Here is a 12,944-nt window from a genome sequence, read left to right as displayed (position 1 = left end):
GTTATCAGATATATGTAAATAAGGAGTTGTATAAAATAAAATAAGCAATATATAAAACAAAGTTACCATATTGTGTTAATCTGATTAATGTAAAGGGGTCCGTAAATGACATCACATTCGTAGGGGGTCCATTATTTTGTAAAGGTGTGTAATGAGGGGGAAGGGGGTTAAATGGTGTGACGTCACACTTTTACATTATAAAAAAGCAAATTTAGAAAACGAATTTTAGCCGTTATTTCGCGTTTTAGATAACTGTTTTAATAAATTGTAATAGAAATTATTATAGATTAAAATACTCTATGTTGACAGAGTTCAGAAAATTCAACTGCAATTTTAAATGGGACTGTTGGCTGAGGTGTGACGTCATTTTAGGGGGGGGGGTCTGGCTTTTCGTGACGATGTGTGACGATGGGGGGTATAAATCGTTAAAATGTACATATCTATTGCTTGAATAAATATAAAAATACTTATATGTATAAAAATATAAGTTTAAAAAGTATCATACTGACTATAATATGTAACATAAACTTAGGATAGTTCGTTTAATAAATTTTATTATGTATTATTATTATGCAAGTAAATCATCAGATTTACATAATAAAACAGCTTCTACTGTAACATAATATACTTGTTGTTATCTTGTTGTTGTAATTAATACTTAGGTTTTTATTTTGTTCATAATGTAACATACAATATTGTTAAAGATCTATTTTTAAATTCTATAGTCAAAAGTAGACTAAGATTGAGGTAGTTAATTACATCTCTGACGTTAAATAGTTATGTTTGAATACATTGGAACATGTGAATCTAATGCTTTATTTGTAGTATTATCTAAATTTTGTTTACTTCTTTTTCTAATTTTTTAAAACATATGTATACGTACATAATATGACATACATGATTAAAACGTTTTGAAGTTTCAGTTTTACGGGGGAAAAATGCGTGTTAAAAATGATATTCATTCATGTGAAAATATTGTAAATACCCTTTTTGAAAAATATTTTTTTTTTTTTTTGTAATATTGAAAAAATGTAATGTGTTTGATTGTGTAGTTATTAGTTTCATTTAATTACAATGCTACGTATACCTTAATTTGAATTAATCTTTAGTGGTTATTGTAGTTAACTTATAATTTCATGAAAAAAATCGTAACATTTTTACACATGTTAATTACCAGTAATCTTTTTTTCCACCATTACATTTTGGTTAAATCTTTCGTACGTTATTGAATTTTGCTGGAAACATTGTTTTATCATATCATTTTATGTAATTCTTTTTACATCGTTTTATCTTTGCTCACTATTACCCAGTTTGCTTTAATAAGTAAATTAATCGTATGTTTTAATATTATTTGATTATAGGTCGGCTCACTAGAAGTAGTTGATAGCTTGTAATTTTCGTGTACACGCAGGTTCATTAAAGCACATTGTTTTGTATATATACAAAAATGCAAAAAATAAATATAAAAATAAATAATAGATGTAATTTCAAGGGAGTTAAGTTCTATATTTTTAATTCTGAAAAATCATTAAGTTATTTCCCTTTGGTAGTAATTTTGAAATACATTTTTGCAAACAAAGCCAATTTTTCGTTTCCAAGATTGGATCAACGATTTTTTTTAGTCTAACATTAATATGAACGAGAATTACGTAAACATTGTCCGTCTGGATTGTTACAATTTAGCGCTACTTTTCAAACGTCTCATTTTAAAACATTGACTTTGTTAAAATCTAAACATTTTAGACATAATTTGTTTTTGTTTGTTTAGAAATTTAGTAAGTAAAATACTTTCAATTAAATGTAACCACTTGTTCACTTTAATTTTTTTTAAATTTATTTTGTGTTGTTAGTTTCTTTACTGTTTTTTCTGATTTAGTTTATCATAATTACAAATGTATATACAATTTAAATTAGTAAAAAAGGTTGTTTGTATTCTGTTGAAAATCGTAAATACAAAGAAAACCATTGCCTTGAAGTTATAGTGACTCCCAAATGAGCCTTCTTTCAAAACAATAGGGTAAGTCTAGATGAGTCCCTGTCGCTGAATTCCAGTGAATAAGTAAGTAGCAAGTTTTATATCTATTCTTTTAAAATAAATTTAACGCACCAGATTGCAAACATACTTTACAATTTTGATTAATCTTTATTTCTATAACGATCATTCCAGCGCTTCATTCTATACATCTTAAAATATATTGATAAGGTGGTAAACATCACACTTATGTCCCCGTGTGTCCCCGGGATCCGGACAAGTTCCGGAAGTAGAATAGGACTCTGCTGAGCACCATCAGCAAATCGTAAGAGGCGATTAAAAATGGGGCAGTGGATGTTGGATAGAATTGAGATGCTTTATTTAGTTATGTGTGTAAAGAGATGGTATCATCTATGTGTTTACTTTTCCACACTTAAAATATGTGTGTAGCTGTAAGATTATGTTTCTAGTCGGCGACTCGCTCAAAATCTTGCGTGCCGTAATTATATCACTATAATATTGAACTCAGTCCATTTTTGTTTACGAGCCTAAATCGTTAGGGTTTCATTTTGCGAATATGTTATAAAATATCATCACTTGTTCTAATTAAAAGCAAAATATTTCTTTCAATTTATGCCCATTTCCGTTGAATGTAACACAATTTTTATTTTTTTTCATGAATCAAGGAATCTCATTTGATGAAAATTGATCTTTAATTTACGTAGAACAACGAATAAACCGAATACAGAGCAGCTCACAGATTATATGCAATACTTCCTTTAAAGAAAAGCATTAGGAACAAGAAACAGAACAGCTGAGACAAGAGAATACTTTAAAGGGTAGGTAATCTACATAGTTTTATACTTAACCATCAGCCTACGCACTTTCATATCTAGCCTACATGTATAAAAAAAATTTAATGCAAGCACATACACGCACAATTATGCTTATGCACCAAAATACAAATAACGTTTACAATATTTTAACCATAAAAAACAAATTATTGACGACTTCTTTATTTACAGTTGCAACGGAGTTTACCGATAACGTGAACTATTATCAGCATTAATTTCACACAATCCTTAACGTGAGCACCTTGACGTCTTTAACCAAAGAAATGGAACCAAACATGAGCTTATTATCCACTGTGCCAGTAAAGAAAGAACCTGTTAATGATTTAAGTATGGTTACACCTTATTATCCAAGCACAATCTGTGTTTTGCTGCATGGCGCTAGAGCCCCTGTGATAAGCTATAAGGAAATTGTCCAAGCTCTGGAGGATTACGCTGAGGTCGACAAGGCCGACATAGAGGACTTGTCTCATTTAGGCACAAACACGGTTTGGTTTCTCAGGCCAACGAGCGAAGCGAAAGAAAAACTGTACGAAAAGCTGGACTTTTTATCTTTCACTATTGATGATGGTTCTGTGAAATTTTATTTCATTCCTATAAATCATATTTACCAGTTGGGATCACTGCATGGGACGCCCGCTCATTTCACATACACTGACGTGACGAAAATAATCCGCAGCGTATCAATATTGCGTCATTCTGTCTTCTTCGTCCGTCCGCTTGGGGGCGGATCGTGGCAGGTGTTGTTTATCCCTAGGAAGCAACACTTCGTCTCCAACTATGTGGATATCCACTACTCTGTGAATGAGCACCAAAGAGTAGTGCTAACACTAAACGGAAGGGTGAACTCCAGCCACTTCTGTTCGGTGATCGATTGCAGAGTTTTACGTTTCATGCTCAGTCTCATTCCTAGATATATAATACTAAAGTTATTCAGATGCTGCACTAAAAAGAAATATTGAATTTTTTTTTTTGTCAACTATGTATTTTTACTGGAATCTTAAACATTTGATGAAAGGGACAGTTTATAAATTACATTGACAATATTAAAATAATGAGATTACAACTACATTTTCATTTTAGCAGTATTTACTTTTACATTATTACAACAGTGACACCAAACGTCTAAAATCTTGGACAGTTTACAAATATTGACACTTTATTTTATGACAATTGAGATTTTTAAACCATTAAAATATAGGTAAATTTTTGATATAACAGTAGACCTATTTTAATAATATTGACACTTAAAGTGCGATTACATTTGTAAAATTATTTTTACATTTCATGGTTACTAAAATATCAACGATTTCAAAATTGTAACGACTTAAAAATTGTTTGTTACCAGCCTATTTACACCTCCCATTTAAAAAGAATCACACATATTTTAAAGAGCTACAAGATTTTTAGGTTATGCTTATTTCTGTTCAGTTTCATTTTTGAAATATTCTTTAATATTTTCTATGTGATGCACCTGTTTCACTAAATATTTGATATTTTCACACACAATTTTGATGTGTAATTGTATAAGATATTATACCAGTTGTACCATGTGTTGTAAGTGCTACTGAAATTACCAGTTTGGCTTTCTGTTAAATTTTGTATATGAAAATGCATTATATAAGCCTATTGTACATTTACTTGCACAACACTTAAAAAAAATAAAATAAATGTATTATGAAGTAAGGTAGTTTAAACTACTTGTTATTTATTGTGCTTTACTTTGGAAAGAGGCCTCTTGTCTAGTATGGTGTCATATAGTCCAATTCATTGTCCTAGAACATAAAATAATCTGGCCTATGCTGCTTGTAACTTGGGTAAAAATAATATTTAAACTATTTTATCTTAGATTTTGTCAAATGTGTATATTGTATAAAATGTGTCTGTGTAGTAATTAGTTTTTGAAATGATCACAAAATGATGAATAACTCAATGAAAATGTTAATTAATAATTCATGGTGGACAGTTGTTATGATATATTTTCTTGAAACTTTTAGATTATAATTTATTATTTTATTAGAAAATATTTTTAAAATATTTTAACACGCATAGATGTAATTACATATTACTTTATAACATTTATTCAATTTTTTTAATGATTCTTTAACATATTCAATACGCCATACTTTACTTACACTATTAACTGTGCTGTAACTTTTTTCCACCAGCTTATTTTTTGTATCCTTTTTACCAGTCCAATTAGCTATTAAATTTCTTACAACTTTTCAGTGTGCTAAAACTTTCTTAGTTTATTTAATTTTGCTGTAACGTTTCTTTTACTTGATCAAGTACCGGCCTCCTTTTCCAACATTGAATATTGCTTTTAACTTTGTTTTATCAATGAAATTTTGTAAACATTTTTACGCCTGTTTCCTCTGCACACTTTAACCAAGTTTAGTTAGGTTCATCATTTTTATCATTTACTTTTCTATCAAATTATCATATACCCGTTTGACTGATCTCAAAGCTTGATATATTTGTTCGTTATTTTACCCTATCCAACAATAGTATCTATTGACACTCACCTTTTGATATTTGTATACCGCAGGTGTTAACCTTTCAGAAACATTAACATCCAAGTCGTCTGTCTACTGTTTATACTTTACAGCTATCCCTGAGACACAACACGAGATATAAATGTTTGCCTAATTTTTTTTCTGATTTATTTTGCTATTCGTAATTTTGTATGTAAAATGCATATATTAAATTCATTCAGAATTTTTTTAGTACTACAGAGATTAACTAGTCGTCGACTCTTCAACTTAAAATCGGTTAAAAAATGGTTTCGGTTTTTGTTTTATATTATAAACAGTCAGTAGTATATCATTTATTTTTGTTAAAAATGTAACACAATTTTTTTCTGTTGTTATTTAAGACATTCTAATAGTTTCTATTAGTATGCTTGGTACAATATAACTTTGTAAATCTTTGGATTTTATTTGATTAGATAAACTCAATGTCTAATACCCATTTTTTACCCAAATGTAATTCAGAAGAATGAAAATAGTAACGTGAATTATTGGAATAATTTTAGATGATGTACTACAATAAAAATGTGCATACTTATGTAAATAATTTTAAACGTAAATAAAGTACGTCAACTCAAACCCAGATTGACCAATTTCCCAACTTCAGTGCTAATGCTTTGTCTAATATTCTGTTCACTTATTTAATCAGCCAGTACATTTTTTCCTGAAAATTGTGATTGACTGCGTTGAATGTTGTCACTTAAATATTTCTTGTTGTTTTTTCATTTCTTGTAAAATATTTTAAAAATACAACAGTTCAATTACTAAAACATTATGCTTTGAATGTGATGTATCAAAAGTGACATCTATTAATGCTAAACGCAACTATTTATTAGTTATGGGTTCACACTAACAAGCGGTTAAAATTTACAGTATTCGAATACATGTAGGTTCAGTAAAATTCTTTGATTTACATAAATAGAAAAAAATGTAAATAAAAATAGACAAAAAAAATTTAAAAAATGAATTTTCAAGGGAGTGAATTTGTATATATTTAAGCAACCAAAATTATTCAGTTATTTCCCTTTTGTAGTAATTTTTAAAATACATTTTTTAAAAAAATAAAATAACCAAATGATTCGTTTCCAAGTTTAGACACACGATTCTTTAAAGGCTAACGTTAATGTAAACGAGAATAAAATAAAATTCCCGAATTGGTTGTTGTGTCAGGTGCTACTTTTTAATGTCTAATATGAAAAAAAAAACTTAACTTTTATAGAATGTAAATACGAAAACATGTTTTTTTTTCATATTTCTTTACACTTTTAGCAAGTAAAATATTTCAATAAAAATGTATCTCTTGGGGTTTTTTGTTTCGTTTTTTTATTCTTTACTGTTTTTTTTTTTTAAATTTAGTTTGTCGTAATTATTAATATCTATAAAAATGATTAAAGTTCTTATGTAATCATAAAAACAAAGAAAAACATTGCCTTGAAGTGGTAAATGCTTAAAAATTGAGCAATCTTTGGAAGTTAGCTTGGTCTGGTCGGTTATGTTCATGGTTGCTAAACCGATAACTCCAAAATCAAACAACTGCTGCTTTGTAGTTTGTTCTTGGTTGCACAAACGCTATGGAAGCAAATTAAAAAAGAAAAGCATGCTTAAATTTGAGTCAACAGCCTAAATTGCGCATAACAAGTTGACAAGTATACTTAATTGTGTTGGAGAGAATCCGTTCCAACACTAAAATTAAGGGCAAAGAAGAAGAAAAGCAGTCTGTCGAAACAATGAGGTAAGACCAAATATGTTCCAATCGCTGAATTCCATTAAACAAATAAGTAACATGTTTTATATCGCTTCTTATAAAATCAATATTGCGAACTACATTGCTAACATGCTTTTCAATTTTGATTAATCTTTATTTCTATAACAATCATTCCAGCGCTTCATTCTATACAGCTTAAAATATATTGATAAGGTGGTAAACACAAGACTTATGTCCCCGTGTGTCCCCGGGATCCGGACTAGTTCCGGAAGTAGAATAGGACTCTGCTGAGCCCCATCAGCAAATCGTAAGAGGCGATTAAAAATGGGGCAGTGGATGTAGGGTGGAATTGAGATGCTCTATTTAGTTATGTGTGTAAAGAAAGAGTATTATCTATGTGGTTACTTTCCCACACTAAAAATAGGTGTGTAGCTGTGGGGTTATGTTTCTAGTCGGCGACCCGCTCAAAATCTTGCGTGCCGTAATTATATCACTATATTATTGAACACAGTCAATTTTTGTTTTCGAGCCTAAATCGCAAGGGTTTTCTTTTGCGAATATATTATAAAGTATCATCGCTTGTTCTAATTAAAAACAAAATATTTCTTTCAATTCTTGCCCATTTTTGTTGCATGTAACGCAATCTTTTTATTTTTTTAAGAACCAAGAAATCTCATTTGATGAAGATTGAGATGTTATTTTGGTAGAACAACGAGTAACAGAATAGAGAACAGCTCGCAGATTATATCAATACAGCCCTTTAAAAAAGGCATTGGTAACAAGAAATTGAACAGCTGAGACAAGAAAATACTTGAAAGGGTAGGATATCTATATAGTTTTTTACTTAAACATAAGCCTACACACTTTCATTTTTAGCCTACCTGTATAATTGTTTTTTAATACAAGCACATATTTTAAGCCATGCAAATTACATAAATATTGACAATTTCTTTATTTACAGTTGCAAGGAATTTTAACAATAACGTGAACTATTATAAACATTAATTTCACACAATCCTTTATTTGAGCACCTTGACGTCTTCAACGAAAGAAATGGAACCAAACATGAGCTTATTATCCACTGTGCCAATACAGAAAGAACCTATCCATGATTTACGTCTGGGTACACCTTATTATCCAGGGACAATCTGTGTTTTGCTACATGGCGCTAGAGCCCCTGTGATAAGCTATAAGGAAATTGTCCAAGCTCTGAAAGATTACGCTGAGGTTGACAAAACCGACATAGAGGACTTGTCTCATTTAGGCACAAACATGGTTTGGTTTCTCAGGCTGAAGAGCGAAGCTAAAGAAAAACTGTACAACAAGCTGCATAGATTATCTTTCACTATTGAAGATGGTTCAGTGAAGTTTTTTTTTAAGCATTTAGAAAAGATTTATCTTTTAGGATCACTGCATTGGGCGCCCGCTCATTTCACACATACTGACGTAGAGAAAATAGCCCGCAGTTTTTCAAAAGTGAGTTCTACAATCGCCATCCGCCCTCTTGGGGGTGGGTCTTGGAGCCTGTTGTTCTCCCCCCGGGAGTCGTACTATATTCCCCACTTCGTGGATGTCTACCGCTCCATGAACGAGCACCACACGCTGCTGCTAACTCTGGTAGGTCGGGTGACGCCCTGTTATTTCTGCGCAGCGTACGATTACAGGGCCTGTCAATGCTGGTTGAGAGTCATTGCTAACAGGATACGTGGGAGAAAACCCCTGCTTAAACCCTGCAGAAACAGCATTCGTAAGGAGTAGTGGCACTAGTTGTCAGCGCTGAAACTGCTACTAGAAAAAGGAAATTTTATTAAATGTACTTCTCATCAATAGCAGTGACAATTTAACTTTGACATTTTCACGACCACGATATTTTTTCGTCAGTTCAATTTAAGAAAATCGATATTTATACATTAGTAACATTTTAACTACTGGCCATTTATATATTTGAGACATTTAACAATAGTGAACTTAAGTTACTATGACAATACAAAAATTGTTACATTTTTACAACCGGAACATTTTTAAAAAAACGGAGTTGTAACTGCAATGATATTTAAAGAACAGAGACATTTATGAAAATTTTTACCACAAGACATACGCCAACGTATTTTAAAGACATATATTTTCACAATCTTGGCGTTTGAACCAACTGTGTCATGTTTACGAAATGAACATTCTAACAATAGCGATATTTTAGAAAAATGACAATTTTTGGACATTGATATCTACAACACAAGTGATATGTTCACAGCACTGACATTTATTTGACATTCCTGATTTTTACAACATTGACATTTTAACAAATGTGACATTTTATCTTTGACATTTAACGTCATTTTACGTGACATTAACAATTTTTGTACCACTTACTTAAAAGATAGCCGCACCAATTTGTTAACTTTTTGATGTTATCTTGATGTACATGTCAAACGTAATATTGGATGTCTCAATAAATATATAATGATTAATGTTAATAAACAGTATAATGTTTAATTTTATCACAGATATATATGTTTGTATTTATTTTGTACATCGCCTAAGTTTAACCCAGTAAGCTTTCTGTTTAAATGGCAGAATTTATACAAATTTATCAATTACTACTTTTCAAAACTAAATTTTAAAGAACAAATTATATAACTATTTTGCTTTTAGTTTTAAATGTAAATTACTGTATTTTTTAGATAGAGCTCAAAACATGTTTGAATGTAATATTATCTATTGATTTCTAAGAAACTTACTTGATTTGTCAAACTTCTCTCTTGTATCCTTTACATATACATTAATTGTCGAAACTCATTTCATTTTTTTTTACTTTTTATAATGTATATGATATTAACTGTATCTGCTAGCTTATATTGTATCTACTATTGTACTGCATCAAATGTAAAGCACTTAATATACTTAAATAACTGTAACACACATACAATTGATTAAAGTGATGAGTAAAAATACATTTGATTTACAATTTCACAACATATCAATGTTTAATATAAAACACATGTGATTTACCAAACATTAAATTCCAGCACATTTTAAAATCTCTGCCTTATTTTTATTAATATTTTTGTCATCATAAGTCTTTTATGTGAATCTAGTATTTGTAGATTTTATTAAAATAAACGTTTTGTCATTAGTGTATATTTTGCTGTTGAACGCTAAAAGCCGAGAATCTTACTAGCTTACTAGTAGTAGAAACGAATGACAACTTAAATAATAAACTCACCTAGTGGGTCAACGTAAACACATATAAGAAAATAAAATTTGAAAAAGCAAATTTAAATTAAAATTCATATTAATAATTATTACTAAATTGTAAAATTTTTATTTTTTACTAAATTTAATTTAAAATATTTGTTCAAACAAACAAGATATGACCAAATAATGTAACATACAATTTATCAACAAAACACATACAATATGAACGATAAACTAAATGTAATGGTGCATTAAATATATAAGACATACTTATTAATGCTTTCAATCCAGAGTAATAGACTAAATAAACTAAATTGAATGTACGTACACAAAAATTTTAAAAATTGAATAATAGAATGAAAAGTCGTGAGTTATCCCCGTATGGCTCCCGGGGTGGCCAGGTGTTTTGGCCAGATAAGAATAGGACCATTGCCAGCTAAGCATGTCGTAAGAGGCGACTAATTAGCATCAACGTGTACCAGATTTAGAAGCAAAATCTTTGACATACAATACGTGTTGTACGTGTTCACATTGAAAGTTATCTTAATCATATAAGCGGGGTTAAGCAAGCACATGTGTACGGTCTGTTACCCACACTTAAGTCACTTAATTAAATTAAAGCATTTTAGACAATAATAAATAAATAGTTATTGGAGAAGAAAGGTCAATTTACCTAAGGATCGGGACCACCAACCAGCAGCTGAATGTAAGTTTGTACTCTACTGAGATAGAAAAACGCTGTAAACAACTTCGCGGATGCCCATTATATTGGTGATATATCATCAGTTTTGAAATTCAACTGATTCTATAACCGTCACAGACAGCTAATATCACAAGAAGATAGATACATCTACAGACGGCACAGATTTTCGACAACGCATCGACACTGCTTTTGAATCTACCATGATAGAAGGTAAGCTAAGTTTACTGAATGTTAATTTAGATCTGTGTTTTGTTGAAGGATATACATTTTTGTTTAGATTTGTGTGTATTTAAACACGATCTGATATTTGTATAAGATAATGATTATGTAACAAAGAGCATACTTATGTTTCATCTCTCACAAATAATAAAACAAGCTATCTTCGGAAATCAATGACATTTCTCTCAAATAAATTAGACAAGTAATTGTGGTCTCTTACCTTAATAAAAGGGACATTAGTAAATGAAATTCTTAAGAAGAAAGTTTACGATATGTGACATATTGCACATTTCCACCAAACAGCTTCAGAATGTACCCAGACACAAGAAACATGATGTCGCAGACGGATACCAATGGAGATGCTATCAAGTCGCCAACTATGATGTTAGAACACGAGAGCAGCTTTCATCTGTTAATGTCTACAAATTCACAGGTTGTCTATATTGGAAAGATCTCCAGTTAAATCCACCGTTACTGAAGGTAAGATGTTTTTTGATAATACTATTCGATGTTTGTATAGTGTTGCAAATATTAAAACCCATATAATATAATATAAATATATACCGCTGAAAAATAGGCATAATTCGTTTAAAATATAACATCCTTTATTAAATGTATTTAAGCAATACACTTTTATATATATATATATATTTCAATTACACTGGTTATAATGGTTCGTGTATCACATAATCTTGATTTATTCTTATTTGTTTTTTAAATACAATAATTATTTGTGTAATATACTTACATATCTATATTAATATTTACCATTCGTAAAACGCTTAAAATTACATTATATTATTATTTTTATTCTTTATTACCCATTGATACTATACAATGAAACCCTTAATATTTCACAATTTTAGTAATTAAATGTAATAATTTGTTTCCGTTAAAGTGTAGCTAGCATAACGATTACAGACTTCACAGATCAAACACGTCACAATGCTAAAATAGCAATATTCTATCTTTATGTAAGCGGGCTGCAAATATGTGTTAAAAAAACTATATAAAAAACCATCGGATATTCACTAAATTAATTAATATCTTGGCTGACGAGTGTTAAATAAATAAAACAAAAAATATGTGCTTCAGTTCGTAGTTTAAGATTCATTTTGTTTTTGCTTTATCGTGAGTGGAAAGAATTTAAAATAATTTTTTTTTTTTAAATCCGGCAAAAAAAGTCGAATTTTTTTCAAGGGAATGTACTTTATTATATAGATCTACTTCTTTATATATTAACTGAATTAATTCCCATTAGAAGAAAATGTAAATCAAGTAAAACATTTTTTTACGAAAGGTGCACTAATGAATAATTTATTTGAATAGTGTAAAAAAATAAAAATAATAATAACAATAATAACAGTTATAATAATAATAACAGTTATAACAGTTATAATAATAATAATAATAATAATAATAGTAATAATAACAATATTAATAGTAATAATAATAATTATTATTATTATTATTATTAATTAAGGCAAAAAAGTATAAATAAAATATTAAGGTACTGTACATTGTAACAAAAATTTTAAAATGTTTTATGAAACATTTACCTTCAATGATAAATGTTTTGGTGTTTAAAATTATGTTTTTACAAAATACAACGCTTTTTATTTTCACAATTATTATAATAATTATTTACATTATATAAAAATAATTATTATGATAATAATTTATAAACAAATACAAATAATAAAATTCTCAAAAAATAATTTTAAATATAATTTAAAGGGACTGAATTATATAACATTGTTGCTAAAATATT

At 29.3% G+C, this 12,944-nt stretch overlaps 1 long non-coding RNA gene across 1 annotated transcript; it reads right to left on the bottom strand.

The window, feature by feature from the left end:
- Positions 1-2,666: 2,666 nt before the first annotated feature.
- Positions 2,667-5,777, bottom strand: LOC131937291 (uncharacterized). The gene is made up of 2 exons (XR_009386191.1): positions 5,349-5,777; positions 2,667-3,732 (listed from the first exon to the last, which is right to left on the bottom strand). It is a non-coding gene; the product is annotated as an uncharacterized LOC131937291 (long non-coding RNA).
- Positions 5,778-12,944: the final 7,167 nt, after the last annotated feature.

Source organism: Physella acuta, unplaced genomic scaffold, assembly GCF_028476545.2.
Source record: "Physella acuta isolate Inbredline_101_S28 unplaced genomic scaffold, ASM2847654v3 ptg000206l, whole genome shotgun sequence".
Lineage (NCBI taxonomy): Eukaryota > Metazoa > Mollusca > Gastropoda > Physidae > Physella > Physella acuta.
This window is presented reverse-complemented; position numbering and strand designations above follow the sequence as displayed.